The 18094-nt window shown below is 39.4% G+C and overlaps 1 protein-coding gene across 5 annotated transcripts in view; it reads right to left on the bottom strand.

Moving 5' to 3' along the window:
• Window positions 1-18094, bottom strand: part of ST6GALNAC3 (ST6 N-acetylgalactosaminide alpha-2,6-sialyltransferase 3) — a 614818-nt gene that overhangs the window by 144799 nt on the left and 451925 nt on the right. The window lies entirely within an intron of this gene.

Below are 18094 nucleotides of genomic sequence, written 5' to 3'. Positions count from 1 at the left end.
TAATGGTCGATGAAATGTGATCACATTAAGCGGCTGCTCAGAACCTCAGTGAAGTTTGGGACTTGATTGCACAGAGTTCTCCAGACCCCAGTTAGTGGGAAGTAGGAACAGAGGAAAATGTTGAGTACAGCTGTACCAAGTGGGTACAACTTAGCCACACTCAACACATTTTCTAAGGCCACTTGCTGATCCTGCTCTTGGCTGCCATGGGTTTCAGAGGTGACTAAAACACACTCTCGGTTAGCAGGGTTCTTAACCCAGTGAAAGGAAGGTGACACTGTATACAGAATGGATTACAAGAATAGAACTGGAACCCGCCTACTACTCCTCAGAAAGAAAGTAAGGCCTACCACGCCCCTCCTTCCCAAGTTTGGTGTGGACAAAAGCTATATGCATGAAGGGTGCTAATCTCAACCAAGAATTGGTTTCTAACTCATTAAGTATGAATGCCCAGTTTTCTGCTTCTAGTGGGAATTTGCCATTTTTCAAGCTAATTTAAGCTTCGCTTAAAACTGTACCAGTTTGTCTGTTTGTACTATAGGCTGTGCAATTCAGTTAACCACTTCTTTTCTTTTTGTTTGCGTTCTATATTTCTTAATTAATTTTACTGGCATCTCCCTCGCATCCTGGGTAACACGTGGATGCTGGATTTTGCAGTGGTAGAAAAGCCGAAATCTGGAGGGGGTGTGCTAAGGGTGGAGAGAGACCAGTGGGGAAGCATTGTATACTTTATTTGGAATGGTTTCATTTAAAATAAATCTAGATTTATTTATAAGAGAAGAGTGGAATGTTTAATTTCTTTAAAGTTTGTTTCTTTTGACAGACTACATTTAAAAAAAAGCATTCATGACTCTTGAGCATTTACTGGGCCCATCATTTAATTTTAGGATGAGCGTAGGGGCACAAAGAGTAAGAAGAGAAATAGGCTCTAGGCTAAGATCTGTTCCAGCAAGGAGCACAGGACCTATGGGTACAAAAGGGGAAAGAGGCAAAGTGTGTTCTACGCATCTACCACCCGTGCTTCCTACCTCCAGCCACTGTGGGCACACTGCAGGCTTGCTGAGCATAGGGTTCCTGGTGTCCTCCGCACATTCCTGGAAGCCAGGTGTACCTTCACTGGCACATGCTCGTGGGGAGCCCGTGCTGTTACGAGCATGGGATCTCTCCTCACCTTTTGGTGCCATGAACCAGTCTCTTGCCAATCCCAGCCTCCAAGCTTTACTGCCCACCTGGTATTTCTCTTGGCCCACTATAATTCACTGGACCTGAATCTCACTGCTTGAAGGCCAAGTTTCTTTATAACTCCCATTCATCAAGAGCCCATGATGTGCTCGGAATCGGACTAGACATTTGCTTGGATTATTCCATTTAATCCTTGCAACAACTCCCAGTTTACAGAGGAAGAGATAGATTTAGAGGTCAAATAATTTGCCTAGGGTCATGTAAGCAGTAAATCAGAAGTGGGATTTGAACTGACTGTGTCCAAGCACATACCCCATGATACTGCCTCAGACAGCCAGGGGCCAGCCCAGAGGGGCCCATGGTACGCCACTCCTTATTTATATCAGGCTGTCATCTCGAAGCCACAGTTACAGCTCTGTACGCACACACAAGCTGCAGGAAGTGGGTGGTCAGTAAGCCCTTCCTGGGCACCTGTCTGCCAGCATCAGTGATTATGCTCATGCCACCCTGACCCTGACTCCTGCATCATGTTCACTTAGTCCCTGGACTTCTATCTCACAGAGTGAATTGGTGTCAGCTAATCAAACACATTCCTTTCCTGTCTCTTCTTATTCAGGGGCCTGTATCCACTGCCTACAGCTTATTTTGTACGACTTATCAAGACTAATATAAAATCATCCTAATAATCATGCACCCAAACTGGCCTTCATATCTGGTGTCTGCTGGAGTATAACAGAAATCTTTTAATTTCAGTTTTAAAGCATTGCTTCATCCAACCACCCAGCCAACTGACTGCAAACTGATGTATGTTCTGACCTAAAGGTTATGGATCAACAGGTAAATGGAGAAATTCTATTAGTTTTCAGACCTGTGGTTTATGCCATTCATTTTAAATAAAATCAAAAGCCTATACAAGAATAGGAACATCACCATGGATGGGTTCATTTTAAATGCTTCCACTTACCTATTACATAAGAGTAAGAAGGCAGTAGTTCCTGTATTATCATGAAAATACTTTTTACTCCTATTCATTGACTTTGACAAAGACAGTAAATAAAATACAGAGAATACATTAATGTATTCTCTGTACATTACATTACATTAATCAAATACATTAATGTAATATTAAGAAATGTAAAGTCCCTTGCAGAAAGAGAGAGAAAAATTAAAATGCCTTTAGTTTTGAAACTGTACCTAGCTTATATAAATCTAAATTCCTTGCCTTAACCTGAACCTAAAATAATGGGCTACCTTGACAGAGCTTTACAAATCCTAACAATGACCATTTTCATTTATTACCAGAATGAGTGATAATGGGAGTAGCAGGGAGACATGGCATATTGGGAAGTGTCCAGGAGTTTAGCAAGACAATACTTCTTTTTCATAATATGAAGATAAAAGTCATAAAACTGAGAGCTCATTTCATTCACTTGGAAGAGAAGGGCAGGTGGTATTCTGGTTAAACAGATTCCAACCCTCTCCTCTAGGAGGGTAAAGGAGAATGAGCAAACACAAGAGGTAATATTCAGTCCACAGTGCAAGAAGGTACATGGATTTAAAGTCCATCACAGTAATTAAATTTCAATGTTGACACAGTACATCTCAACATTCAGAGTTCTAAATATAGTTTATACAGTTCCTGTGAGCAAAATGCAATGCACATGAATATTTATCTCTGTAGCAACGATTCTTGTGCCACATGCTCAGAAAAGGAGGGTTGAGATTAGGACAGACCAGAACAGAGACCACAGAATTTGATGGTAATTATTTCACATAGCTGAAATGATCTTGTGGCTTTATCTGAGGCAGTGCTTTTCTAAATATTTTTGGTTGCAGAACGCTTTGTACAAATGAAATCTAATTAGCAGCCAGCTCTTTGAAATGGTTGTAAGAGGAGTAGGTCAGTTGATTTATGAAGGGTGGGGTCGGCAGTAAGGTCTTCCAGACTCTTGACTGTTCCGTGCCTCAGCAGACTCTGAGACACATGACCTGAAGCTACTATTTAACCCATAAGTAAGTAAAATAAAAACCCATTTGGTATTTGATGGACTTCATGGTACTGCAGTGATTTAAGGTTCTGACATATGGTAGAGAGCTATGTATTTCAAAGGACTATGGAATTGGTTGATTGTGACAGGGCAGAAGCAATGATATTAAAAGTAAACGGTATTTACTTTCTGCTACTCTTCAGGAAGATACCATCTTCTTTCATATTATTATTGTGCCCAGGCCCTTGACTGTGGGCCTGTCCTGGCACTGGCTGAACATCCACTCTGTATGTGCGTCTATTCCCAGTCTGTCCAGCTCTCCCCTCAAGGATGGCATCTGCTTTCTGGCTGTCCCTTGGGAGGAAGTGGCCAGGACGGCAAGGTGCTGGTTTTCCTTTTATGCCTACCATGTTTCTCCAGCATTAGCTCAGATGTCTTCAAGCATATTCACTAGTTTATTAGTCATCTTAGATTAAGCATGCTGTGGTAACATCATGTAACTCCATGTCCTCAGTGCCTTAAAGAACTTGTTTCTTGCTAGGATTATGTGACCATAATGGGTTGGCTAGATGTCTTCTTCACTCTGGGACCCAGGCAAATGGAACCTTCCTATCTGGAACATTGTTGGCTTTGTGACAGAGAAAAAGCCATGTGGCAGCATAGTCCACAAAGGTTCTAAAAGCTTTCTGCTGGAAGTGGTACACATCACATTTGCTTACATGCCAAATAAGTCAACTGTGCAAGTTTGACATCAAAGAAAAGGGGAATGTATTATCTTTCCCTAGGGAGGTAGCCCGTTGAGGAGTGGCAGTATTTTTAACAGTCTAATATGACAGGCTAATTGTTAAGCCTCCCCCCTGCCCCAATACTGAGAAAGTTCAATTCAATGATCTTGCTTTGTTTCTTCTGTCACACCATTTCCGTGGTGGGTACACACTTTTCATGACCCATGCCAATTTCCACTGAGAGTCAAAAGTAGGATTTTTTTCTTTGTTTTTATTTTAGAGCTTGCAGTTCTTATTAGGACTGCCCACTAAATAATTTAATGTTTCAGGATGCTGCCAGCTTACAAGATATCTGGAAAGTAGAGATACCTAACATGTCCTGAGCAAAAGGCTTGCTTTGCTTTAGGGCTACTGACTCTCTCAGGATGATATTTTTATGAAATTCTATAATTATGAAATCATAGCTTTAAAAAAATGTTTTCAGTACACAGTGGTAGACCAGAGTATATCAAGAGGAATTGGGCTTTGCATCATAGCTGCTTATTAATGGTTTTATGGATTGACTGACCCATAACATATTCATTCATTCGTTAAGCATCTACTGTGAAACAAGCAAACTGTGCCAGGTTAGGTCCTGTTCTCATGTAATTTACAAATACAACCCAGCCTGAGAGGCACAAGTAAACCACAAATGGCATATTCAACACCTCATATCATCCCAACTGCTACACTAATCTCAGCTCTACCATTTACTGACTATAAAACCTACCTAGCTTCTATAATCCACTCGTTACTGAAGTAGGGAGATAGTGAAAAGCACTTAATTATGCATAGAGTATAGCAAGTGCCCAATAAACTTTAGTTATGGGGCTAATGATCATCAGGACCAGATTAAAAGTTAGAATGGGGGGTGAGGAAGCTAATCTGGTTTTGCAGGATTTCATCTGAGGAAGATCCAGAGGCCTTTATTGAAGAAATTTACCATGGGTCAACAATGCAACTGTTAAGAAAGCTAAATTCAACTCAAGTAAGATGAAAAAGTCATACTGTAGCATAATTAATTCTACTTCAGTCATCTTTGATCAAAACTCACCTAAAATATAGGACTGCGCTTTTTGGAGTAGAACATGTATTTCTGAAAATGGAGTACCAACTGTATCTGCTTCACACAGGGTCCTGAGAACACAGTCTTTATAAAGAGTTCTTTATATGCTGGCAAGCACTCTTCTATTTTTGTTAAATCACTAGAAGTCATGGCAGGCGCTAGCTTTAGTTTCTTCTAGGAATTTTGCAGACAACTGTTGGTCAATCCTACAGGGATGTTTTACAATGCCCTTCAGAATGTCAAAAGGACTTATACCAATCCCTAATTTCCTGCTGGTCTTTACCATCTGTTACCTTGACCTTTTCATCAAAGGATCCTCAAGCTGCTGGAAACCGTGCTTGTTAACACCCAGTGTGATACTCTTCCTGTGTGCATTACCACTCGCATAAATCTTGTCTGCCATTATGGTCTGAAGTAGTTCATCAGAATATAAAAATATGTGTCAATAAGAGAGGTCCTAAAGGGTATATAATACATATTACTGAACACTTTCAACTCAGTATGGTGCAGTAGAGTGTTCACTGGCTGAGAATATTTGCCATATGGGGCATGCATGCTTGCTGCCTGAAAGCATATAGAACAGTCCACTGCACCAGCTCTCGCTGGCTCCCAGCATGCCGGCACTCTGAGGATCTGAAAGATTACATATTGACAGTATGCTCTAATGAATTGTTCTATAAATGCATGTATTTTTCTTATGAGAAACTATTTCAGATCCAAATACTATTGTAATGACCCAGCCAGCAAGGGGCAGTATTAAATGGAATGTGTGTTCAGAGCAACATTTTAAGAGGGATAAACAAGTGTTTGCTTAGAGGAAAACCAGGTATTGAGGGATATGAGAAACTTGGTTAGAACGACTAGGTATGTGAGCATCCAAAAGAAAACACAATTTTCTTGAAAACTACTTGAAAGTTAAAAAAAGGAAAGCTGACTTGCTCTGTCTGGTTCCGCAGGGCAGAAGGAGGAACAGAAACTGGAAGTTATAGGACAGCATACATTTGTCCTGCTTGAGAAAAAGATTTTCTAATATGTAATACTGTCCAAAAGGAATAGTTTGTATGCTATGATAATGAAGTCCACATCATTAGAGGTAGTAAACTTGGATGACGGTTTGTCAGGGACACTATACATGGGATTCACGCACTGGGTGGTGTGGTGGTTTATAAACAAAGGCCACGGATTGGCAGTTTGACAAACTGGCATTCTCTCCACAGATAGGTGTGGTCTATTTCCCTTCTCCTTCAATCTGGGTGGGCTTGTAATTCCCTTAATTAATTAGGAATGGTAGAAGGGACACTATGTGAATTCCAAAGCTAAAAAGGCAGACAATGTCTGCTTTGTTTTCTTGGAATGCACACTTTTGAGATGCTCCCTCTCAGAACCCAGCCACCATGCTGTGAGAAATCCAAGCTATGCGAAAAGACACATGTGGGAGGAAAAATTCCAATTAAATTTAAATTTTCATTTATATCTATTTTTGTCATTGGAAAAATTAGAAATAAAATTAAATTCTCCTAAAATGTAATATTCAACTTGACAATGACCCCATCACTCATTCATATGTCACAGACTCAACATATTAAATATTCCCTTGGCATACTGTGACATATTCTGCTGTAGGTCTCGTCACACTGGTTTATTTGTATATTATATTATTTAGCTTTGACTTACTAATTAGCTCGTTCAAAATGGACAAGGGGTTTAAAGAGGTTTCTGCAAGGAAACCACAGATGGACAAAAACACTAATAATGCAAACAAGTGCACACAAGAAACTAGCTGAGCTGAGACTCTCCTGCTCCTAGCCGAAGGTTCTGGCTAGCCACAGTTCCAGAATGAAACTGTGATGACTGATGTGTACTAACTAAACAGTTTAGAGATTATACAGGAAATTATATAAAATACAAATTTCCATCAACTACATTATTGACCCTCATGCTAAGAGTTGGTATATTATTGATAATAGCATATGTGTGCATATTTGTACATAATAATTACAAATAGAAGGTTGAAAATATGAAATTGCCAATGTCCAAATATTTTTGACCCACAAAATGTCAATTTCATATGGTTCAACTTAATGTATTGAGATTAAATACTCAAAAGCTATTTGCCTTTAGAGCAAGTATAATAAAAAACTGTAGATACTACTGATTTAGCAAATAAGATGTGGTAAGCATGGATTTAGTAAGTACACAGGAAACTGTTCACCATTGCTCTTCAACTGCATGTATCTCTTGTGTGTATGTGAGCACTGACATGTGACATGTTACAAAATTACTGCTTTCTTTGTCTGGGAGATGAATAATTTTATTATAACACATGGACCCTTTCCAGTTAGAGTGGCTCTTAGCACCCGGATATATTATGAATCACTGACTTGAATGACAATGATTATTCTTTGCCTGCCTACATTCTACAGTGATCTATCTAGAAAATCAACATTCCTTAGGAAGAAACAGGCTTTAAAAAGAATGATCTTTATGGGAGCTGGTGGTTATAGAGAATTTTAGTGCCAATAAAAAGAAGATAAGGATTACTTGTTCCTTTGAGGCCGTGAGGTAATTAAAAAACAATATTTAGTGGCTTTTAAAACACCTATTTCCATGAAATCTCAGCACTAAACAATTCATTCAGGGAAATCAGAATAGATAAATCACCCAAACAGATGAGAAGAAATGGATAAAGCAACCATAATTTTATGTTACCTCCACCCCCTTTAGATTCACTAGATTATTTCAACCTCTTGGCACAAAACCCATTAACACTCCAAAGCATGTGTCTGGCTTTGGTGCTTGTCGGAATTAGTGTCTGAAAGACCGCACAGGGAATGCTTTCCGAGACAAGGGGCAGTTTCCTGTTGAAACCCTCCTCCCAAACAGCTCAGGATATCCACTCTCATCTGCTCATGTCTCAGCTAATATTGTGCTCAGTTTTGTAGCACAATCTAAAACTGGATTTATTCCTGAAAGTAAAAGGAGATTATGGTTTGTTCTTTCCGTCACTGATTCATTCATTCAACAAGTATTCCGGTGGCTTTGCTGTGCCACGCAGTGATGAAGGAGAGCACAGCAATTTGCAGTCTGGGGCTAAGACACCACCAGAAAATTAGAATTCCAAACACCAGGTGAATTTAGTTCCCTAAGATAACATGAAAATGTGAGAAGAATAAGACATGTTTTTGAAAACTAAGGCATTTGGGCACTTTTGTGTATCTCCGTAATTTACATTTAAAAACTAGCTGCTTTAGAAGCCATTCCAACATTAAAATCATGTGACAGAACACCTGGACAGAGCAAGAGACAGAAAGGGCAGGTTGAGTAAAAGGAGAGGGAGCAGCTCATTTCAAAGTCTCTGGGATACAATATTGCAAACACAGGTGAGCAGACATGAATGTGTCAAAAGAACATGGCCAACCTTAAGAGGCTCCTGTTGGCCAAAGCTGGGACGATTTGAGGAGAAGGAGAAGAATAAGGATCAGAACTGCAACGGATTTAAATACTTCAAGAAATTTTAAATACCTGTGTTCTTCATGATATTAAAACACAATTTTGGGCACTAATAAAGAAGGCCAGGAGCTAAGTCTTTATTTTGAAAACTATAAATAAAAGAATCAGGAGTTTACACTCCCTTTTCTACACTAACTGTACCACTGTGAACCAAAGAGTAAATGATGGCAACTTTTTATTATAGAAATATCACATCTAATAAGTGAAAAGTGCGTGAGAAAATAGGAATATCACCATTTTGTAACCTCTAATGAATTAGTGGACCCAGGCGCTGAAAACCAGTGGCTGACATGCCCTAAAGAGACAACTACGTATCAGGTGCTTTCTGTTATGTAGACGACATCAGACAGGTAGTTGTCTTACGAAAGAATATGATCAAATCTCTAGATCTAACTACTCATTACAGGAAATAAGGACTGAAGAGCATATTACATTGCACTATGAGGATGCAGTCAGCAAAATCTAAACTGTGAGAAGCTGGAGGACAAACCAAGTGCCTTCAACAAATGAACCACAAGGAAAAAAAGAGGAGGGTAGAGGACCTACATGTATATTTTTAAAGTCTTAAAGACATATCAATTAACTTCAATTATGGGCTTTATTTGGAAACTGATTTTTTTTGTAAGTATAACTATTTATGACACGAGATGTAAAACTGACTGGATATTTTATGATATGAAGAAATATGGTTAACTTTTTAGTGAGGTATTGGTACTCAGGCATATATAAAAACTAACTTTTTTTTAGAAAAACTTTCAGAAATATTTAGAAATGAAATAATATTAATAATATGATCTTGGATTTGCCTCAAAATAATACTGAGGGTTGGGGAGATGGGGCTGAAGGTGGAGAGATGGGGCAGATTAACCAATACACATCACAATGGGGGATGGTGCTGGTGATGGATATGTGGAGGCTCATTTCGCTATTGTGTTTGTTTGTGTATGTTTGGAATTCACCACAATAAAAAGCAGTAAGAAAGAAAATTAGAGGGCATATAAACTCATATACTCAAAATATCAGCAGGAACTGGCTACTTGAAGCTATTGCTGTTTGCCTATCAAATTATCATGCACCTTATAGTCTTGTTTTTTCACATTTATCTACAGTGATATCATATCCACATGGATATGAATACATGAATAGAATATAAATGTAAACATGGGGAAAAAAGAACTCTCTCAGTACATTTGTATAGAATATATGTATGTCCACATACACGCAAATGTGTGCATGCATAGATATATCCCCAGATACATCTTTTTGTTATTCTGCCTTCCTATACTGTTTTTAGCCTTGTCAGAGAAGACTGGGATCAGGCTGAAAACAAATAAATCGATATTTCAATTAGCATAAACACACATTTCAGATTATATACCAGACAACTGACCTTTGTGACATGGCTGGTAGCATATACCAAGTGTGTCCATATGAATGAACACGCAGACATTGTGCTGCAAAGATTATGGGAGTTCTCCCCACCAAATGTCTGCATCTGGGTCGATTTCAGTCTGAAGAAAATGCACTAGATCTAGGAATTCACACGTTAGAGCGGCTCCAAGTTTCCTGAGACCAATCTTTAAAACCAAATACACATAGAATCTTCTCCCATCCAACAAATCAAGCAATAAAAAGATGGTTTATCTGCTTTTCCTATCAAAGGTCAAAAGCATCCATCTTAATAATACATTAGGAAATGCTAGCACAATGCAATTAAAACAACACAAGCCAAAACCCCCAAACTCCTGAAAAGTAAAAAAGTCCACATTATACAACGACCTCTTGCATCTGATTGCTTACCGTTACTAGTTGTTTACACAACGGAGAAACTCAGAAGGGCCCCTGCATTATTAGAGCAAATTAGCATGTTTCAAGGAAGTCGAGGATCATTGCAGATGAAAGTGGTTTACCATAAGGGTTTGTGGTTGACAAATGTGATTATATATCCATTAGCATCTGCAAGCCAAACGTGTGTCATGTGCCTCCTGGAAACACCTCCATGTGGATATTCTAATTTCCACCATTTCGAAAGAACAAAATGGTTTTTATCCAGGCATAGCCAAAGATAATTTTTTAAAAGCTGAGTAGTAAAGTAGGGCAAATTATTTCTGTAACTTAAACAATTACCAACTCCCATCTGCTATCTCAGGATAAATGGCAAAAAGAAGCGTCTGTCATTTTTTGAAATGTAGCAAATGTTGACCATCTACTTAATTAGTCCACAGTGCTCACCCACAGAACACATTGAAATTTTATAGAAGAGAAACTTGGGAGAAGTGGTAAATAGCCTCTTTCTCCATCTGAACAGAATTAAATCATAAAAATGAGGAAGCTACCCGACCCCCAGAACTGCTTGCGCCATCAATACAATTACGTGGAGCTGTCATTGCACCGAGGCCTGCCTGCGCTTCCCATTGCACCAGTGGGAACAGTGTGTGTCTGGGGATGAGAGGACAGCACCGTGATGCTCTGAGGGTGCCAAAGCTAAATATCCTCCCACTTAACCACAGCTTTACTTCTTCAAGTACTGGTTTGCCCCAGCAACAGCCGGAGGAAGACATACCCGGTTTTCAAGGTCTCTGGGGAATGAATTTTTTTATGACATGATTTATAAATGATATTATATCTATGAAATTTTAATGCTTTAATTTTGGCCCACATGGCATGAATTAGTGAGCCAAGATACTATCAGGCCCCGTTTTCACAAGAGCAATTTCCATTAAAAGATTAAGAGGCACTGGCTCTTGCTAAAGGTTACCTTCCTTGCAGAAGGATGCAGCGGGGATGGAAACCCAGCAGGGCCTTTTCTACAAAACAGTTCCCTTGGAGGAATCATATAAAGCACTCCTAGTCTTGTAATCAAAATCAGAGGAATGGGAAGATGAATAAGTTTTGCTTGAATAGAATTCAATAAGGACAAATTAGATGAAACAGATCAGAAAAGAGGGAAAACCTTTAAAAATATTGACAAAGCACAATTTCCCCTCCCTTTTTTGTTGCCATCACAGCTGAATAATTATGCAAGTCAACAAAGGAAAAGGAGAACTTTATATAAAACCACAATTTTAATCCTTGAACCACAGAAATAGAGATTTGTTTTGTTCTGCTTTCTTTCTTTTTTCCTTCCTTCCTTTTTTGGGCAGTGGTGGTGGCCGGGTGGCGGCTGTTCAGTTGATGAGCACAGCATGTGCACCGCTGGACTGGATATCACAGGAGTGGGGGGTGTCATCAGAGCCGGGACTGGCCTCCCAGTTCAGGCACGGAGGGGAGAGTAGCCATTACAGAACAATCTTTTAGAGTGGATGATTACATTGCATTACGTCACAGACTGTAAATAGTGCAGGGAGAGGGGGAGAAGGGAAGCCAAGGACAAGGACATGGACAGTGATCAGGGAAGAGCTCCACAAAGAAGAGATGAAGAGTTAGGGCTTGACCGGGACACAGTCCAGAACAGGAGTTTGATAGCTATGGGAGAGGTGATACTCCTCCCAGGCAAAAGGTCCTACTAGGTCAGTACTAGAGCTTCTGGCCCCCAGGGAATAAGCATGTATGGGAGTTTCAGAAGAATATACATTATAGACCCCTATATCTACATTTATATCTGTATCTATCTATATGTAGAGAGAGACTGACACCGAAGGGAATTAGTTACACATGCAAATCTACTCTTTCACTATGAGAATCCTCTCATTCTCTGTGACGACTGAGGAAATGGTTAGTCAGCCTCCTGAGAGCTCATCTCTCTGGCATTTCTTTTAACATGCCATTTGTATATTCCAGAGCTATTATACAACTTTTATGAAACCAAGTCCACAAGACAGGCTCTAAGGTGTAACTGAGTCTCTTTTGAAAGCCAGAGAAATTTGCACAGCTTGTGTCTTGGGAGACTTATACTTCAGTACTTCTTGGGGTATCATTACCTGTTTGTGTCTGGCTTCCACAGCACTAGACTGTCAAATTCTTTGGTCTAACTGCAGCAAGGGAAAAACTATCATCAATTATAGATTGGGAGCACACAATTAACTTTGCAGGAAGCAATTCAAATGAGAGCCAAATTCTTTTTGGACATTCTGTGATATCAAAATTCTGGTTTATCAGGAGATACAAAAGCACTTTATTTTCCATATCATCTATGGGTTCCATTAAGTTCTATCCCTTGGCCTTTCCCTGTATTGTTAGAAGAATGAAAGCACCATCATGAAAGGAAACATTCATTGCCAAATAGCTAATAATCCTGTTCTCCACTGCATCCGACAGTCTCAGGGAGACGCAGAGGAATTCTTTGAGCAGAGTTGCCTAAGGTCTCCCTAGCTGGCCCTGACTACACTGGCCACCTGTTCCCTGTTTAGAGAAACCATCCTCCCCCCCACAACCTTCTGTTCCTTGTCTCAGACTAACGATGATATATGGGGTGCTGTGTTCCTCCTAATTATGAAAATTGCTTTCCATTGGTTCCAAGATTTTTATTTGATATCTTCTCAGAATCTTGGCTAGCCTCTGTGCCTTGGAGTCCTTAAGTAAAATTAGATCTTAGAGACCCCATATGGGGTCTGACATACAGTTTTTAACCAGAGCTCTTATTTTAAAAAGGAAAGCTTAAGCTTTAGAGAAAAGATACCAGTTATTTTCCATGTAGTCCACACACCATCAAGCCTGGGCTTCCGTGTCTGAAGAAAAATTCCCAGACCCTGGTGCATGAACACCATCATTGATGAACACATCACGACTCACCTCCTCTTACTTGTAGATTGCCATCAGTGTGCTGCTCTTTCATGATTCCTTACCTGTGTTTGTGAGGACATCATCATCCCTGTAACTCCCAGAGTCAGAAAACTACTCTTGCTGCCTTACTTTGCCATACTTAGATGCCACTGAACCTCTCTCCTTGATGTCTCCTAGCCCAGTCCACTCCATCCACCCACTCTCTGCTATATTTTAGGCTCCTATGATTTCTCACTGGGATTATAACAAATTGCAGCAATCCATTCTTAGACGCACCTGCCCACCTTGCTTTTGCGTTATTCCCATTTAATTGTTTCTATGTGCAGTAGCCTGAATGATTGCTCTGAAGTGCAAACCTATTATTATTATTCCTTTATTAAACCCCTCAGTGGCCCTCCACTGCATGCATAAGCCTTTTTTTTGCCAATGATGCCTGGAATGTCCTATCCCTTCTGATTTGTTCTTGGAAACATGTCTCATGATGTCTTTCATATTCTTATTCATTTCTTTATAATAATCTGTGTGTTTTCGTGTCTGTCTCCATGAGCTTTTTTGGCGGATGGGAGGATGCTCTGACTGATCGGTCTATGAAGCCACAGCACAATGATAGTGTCTGACACTCCTAGGTTCTCAGTATATGTTTCGTGAATCAATCGATGTTGCAATTAATGAACAGTCTGTCCCCCTCTTGGTTGGCCACGAAGGGCATAAAGGATGTGACAGTAGTTTCAGGTGCTACTGGAAATGGCAAGATGAAAGGAACACTCAATTGTTTTATTTTTACAATGAAACTGTTAGTGTGCTTGTGATGGATGTTGGAAAGGAACCTAAGAATGATTATCTTTCCAATGGTAATTATAGTGGATTTGCATTTCTTCTGCTTAAAAAGATAAACTTTTGTTATGGCTCAGATCAATGCATCTTATCACTGGCTTCCCCATGACAGCATACTCTGCATGCAGGAGTCTCTTCTCACCTATAAAGACAGGTATTTAGGCTGCTTCAAACTGCAATTCCATATTCAGAGATTCTATTAAAATAACACAGCTATTTGGATACCCTTGACCAAAGAAGAGTCCCGATAGAGCTTGAAGATCAATTTCTTTGCCTTAGCATATGGCTTAAGGCAGGCCACATGTGGGTCAGTGAGGGAGGAAAGTACCACCTTTCCAATCATCCAAGTCCAATACAGTCAGCCTGCTGACCAAAGAGTGACAGATGTCAAAGCCTGACCACTTCACCATGAGTCCTTCCACACATGACTGGTGCTGCCCTATGCACTCTATTTTCTTCTTTGGTTCTGTGGAAGAGAGTTGAGCACCTTAGACACTTTCATAGTTCTTCCTGGCTGGTTGACCTTTGACTCTTGGGAAAGAAATTTGCTCACGCCTCAACTCTACTGCCTGAGACTTGCACATTACTTTCAACAGAAGAAACTATAGGCCATGGATTCCAGCTTCATATAAAGAAGATCATTTGAAAAACTGGAGCTACTGGCTGGTGAACTGGGCTACCTCAAGAAGTAGAGCACTTCCTGTGCCTGGAGGTTTCAAAGAGAGATAATTACTGTTTAATATGCTGGAGAGAAGATTTAGCCATGGGGAACAGGGGTGTAGAGTAGGTTAGGAATAGAGGGCAGAGATATAATATTCAAGTTTCTTCCATTGCTGAGATTCTACGAGCCTAACAGATTTTACCAAAGTGATGATAAATTCTACGTGCACACTCAAATAATTGCCAAGTCTGTAAAATATTACCATCTAGAAATAAGACTGGTATGACTTGAGTGTATTTTTATATAGTGCACGTAGACACACAGATTAGATAAAAATTCCTGATCATGAATTTAACACATCAGCACTCAAAACTATGCCAGATACCAGGTCCTATAAGTGCTTATTTAGAACAGTTTGGCCACAAATTATTTATTGGATTTTTAAGTGTTGCACTGGCTATTTCTTTCCACTTTCTGTGAATTATAACCTCTACAAAGGCATTTTTGTGTTGTTCCTTGCAGTATCTTTAGTATCTAAAACAGTGCTTGGTACATGGTAGGTTTCAATTAGTATTTATTGAATGATGAGCATTTCTTATCCACAAGGCTGGACAAAAAAGATAAAGGTATCCGTCTGGAGAAAATATGTTCCTTGGATCCTTCTCTGCCAACCCAGCCCACCCACTCAATCCATAACTGCACTAAGTACTCACAGAACATGACCATACCACCTGTTACTTCCTGGAATGACAAGAGCAGAGGATAAATACAAGATGTTAACAGTACTTATATCTTGATAGGCAAATTCTAAATGTGTTTATTTTTTAATGCCTTTTCATTTTTAATAATTTCTCTAAAATGAATTTTTATTATCAGTATGATACAGAAAGGAAAGGAGAGGAAATGGAAGAAGCTGCCCCCTTTGCCATACCTTCATGCAAATCTGACCAACTTTTCTGTCAACATGGAGTCAAGAGGAAATTTTTCCTCTTTGTATAGATAAAGCATTACCTAGGTTATATAATCACACAAAGGGCTGGGTCCAGAACTAGATGAACACCTGGGCACCCAGGATCAGGACAGGGTACAGTCTTGAGTTGCCGCCCACTGTGCAATTCACACTCAGGGCCTTCCTTCCTCGGAAATTAAAAATATTTGGGTTTTAGATATATGCAATGGCTGCTGCGGCATGCCAACCAACCACAGGATTTGTGATGTGGAAGGAGGAGGCAGGCAACACCATGACCTGTCAGAGGGTTCACACTGTCTTTGACTTTTCAACAAGTAACTGGATGCTTGTGAGTAGACCCCAGAGGCAGCTTCCCTCACAGCGTTGAGTGGTCACTTTCAAAAAGCACCTGCAGGAATGAGTCACCAGACCCCCCTGCCCACTCCCGGGATGAGACCTGCCCAGGTGACTTCTGAGGTTTGTTCAGCATTGCCTTCAGCCAGAAGTTCAACTAGAACAATGACACCTATTTCCCACACTATCCCTAGTTACACACTTCTAACCTAGCTACACTGGTCACTGAGAAAAGATTATCCACTTCTATAAAACTTAGTTAACTTTCTGGCTATGGTCTGAGATCAGCAAAGCTTTTCTTAACTGATAAGACAAGCTATTTCATTTTCCTTGTCTAATGAATTTGGTACTAAGTCACTACCCAGAATCGTTCACAATGGTAGATTCTTGTCTGGTTGCCAGGCTGTAAGGCTAACAATACTTTTGACAAGCTGAAAAATTCCTTAGCTGCCTGCTGTCTCTGCAACAAATTTCCTTCATCAACTAATTCACTAATTTGGGCCTTCTAGAGGACTCAGCTAATTTGTAAGAACAGGTGGCTCATTCCATAAGTGTTCAATAAAGACTCACACATGATTACACATACAGCATTGCCTTAAAAACAAATGAAGAAATGTGTGTATTTATGGAGAAGCTAAAGAGGCAGACAAGAGATTCTTCAGTAGCTAATGGTGTGCATCTGGTAATCTGGTAAAATTATTTCAAAAACTGGTGGAGGAAGGGAACGGACGCAGGTGACATAAGGATATAAAGTCTTTGTCACATGGACAACTAACCATTCTTGGGATACTACCACGAAGTGGTGGATATGAAAACAAACAAAAGATTACTAATCATAGCCTCACTTTTATTTTTTATATATTCTCATGTTTACCTAGGTTTGAGTTCATTCTTTCAAGCAACATTTTTTGAGAACTAAATGGCACTTACTATGTTGCAGGCACTGTTTCAGTCACTTGAAGGTGTACTTATCTTGTTATAAAAAGAGGGAAAAGTATATTATGTGCTTTAGAAAATATCATCATCTTGTTTAAAAAATAAAATAGATGCTCCAGTATTACTGGATTAGGTAAGGAAAAGATAGTTCATGTAAAAGATTATAAAGCCAATTATTCTACCAGCTGCTTGGACATAAAATATCTCCCCCACAAAAACAAATAAATAAAAGAGATAAGAGAAAAGAGAATTACAGCAACAGTTCTGGCTGATAATTTGTTGAATTTAAGGATTATTTTTCCATGAGAATGATGTAATTTACTTAATAAAAAGCCTAACACACGAGAACAATAGAACATATAAAGTGATGTTATAATTCTGTATTTTGATTAAAAGGGCAAAAATTTCTGCTGACAGTTACTATAAGAGAACATAGGAAGGTTTCCCTCTTTGTTCTTAGTAAAAGAATTAGGAAAACCCATGTGGATGTTGCATAAACCATTACTTTACAAACCATCAGAGACAAATAGTACAAAGTACCGTGAGGGCCACAATGGTTTCGAATTAACATACACACAACAGGGTGATGAGTTCAGCCACTCTTTATATACGGTAAATAAAGAACACCAATTCACACAGGCACAAAAGACCTTTCTTTTTCTATGCACAATTCTAGCTATCCTTTTCTGTCATTTTATCCAAGGAAAAGAAATGTTTGCATTTATGAGACAGTGAACACTTCTAGGGTTCTGAAGTTTGAAATAGAGGTAATAGAGGTGAAGAATTCAATACAGTTCCCTAATAAAGTATGATTTTCTAAAAGAAAGACGATCCAGTTCTGCAACCTGTGATAAAATTATGGCTGTGAAAATCCTTCAGCTGGTACAAGGATTATTGGCCTTTATAAATGTGAGTTACCTCTTTCAAAAAACAGATACAGAAGTAGCCCACGTTTTTTGGTTCAATTAATTTGTTCATTTATTCTAAAAACTTTGAACACCTAACAAGGGCTAGGTTTCATGATAAGCAGCTCAAGGCATTTGAAGACAAATAAAACATTACCACTAGTGACTAAAGTTTAGTAAATGCTGAAAGAAAGGTATGTGAACTAGAGAAGGGACTCTCAAG

The sequence above is a fragment of the Manis javanica genome, chromosome 4 (assembly GCF_040802235.1).
Source record: "Manis javanica isolate MJ-LG chromosome 4, MJ_LKY, whole genome shotgun sequence".
Lineage (NCBI taxonomy): Eukaryota > Metazoa > Chordata > Mammalia > Pholidota > Manidae > Manis > Manis javanica.
Note: the sequence above shows the minus strand (reverse complement) of the source record. Positions and strands in the feature narration are given on the sequence as shown.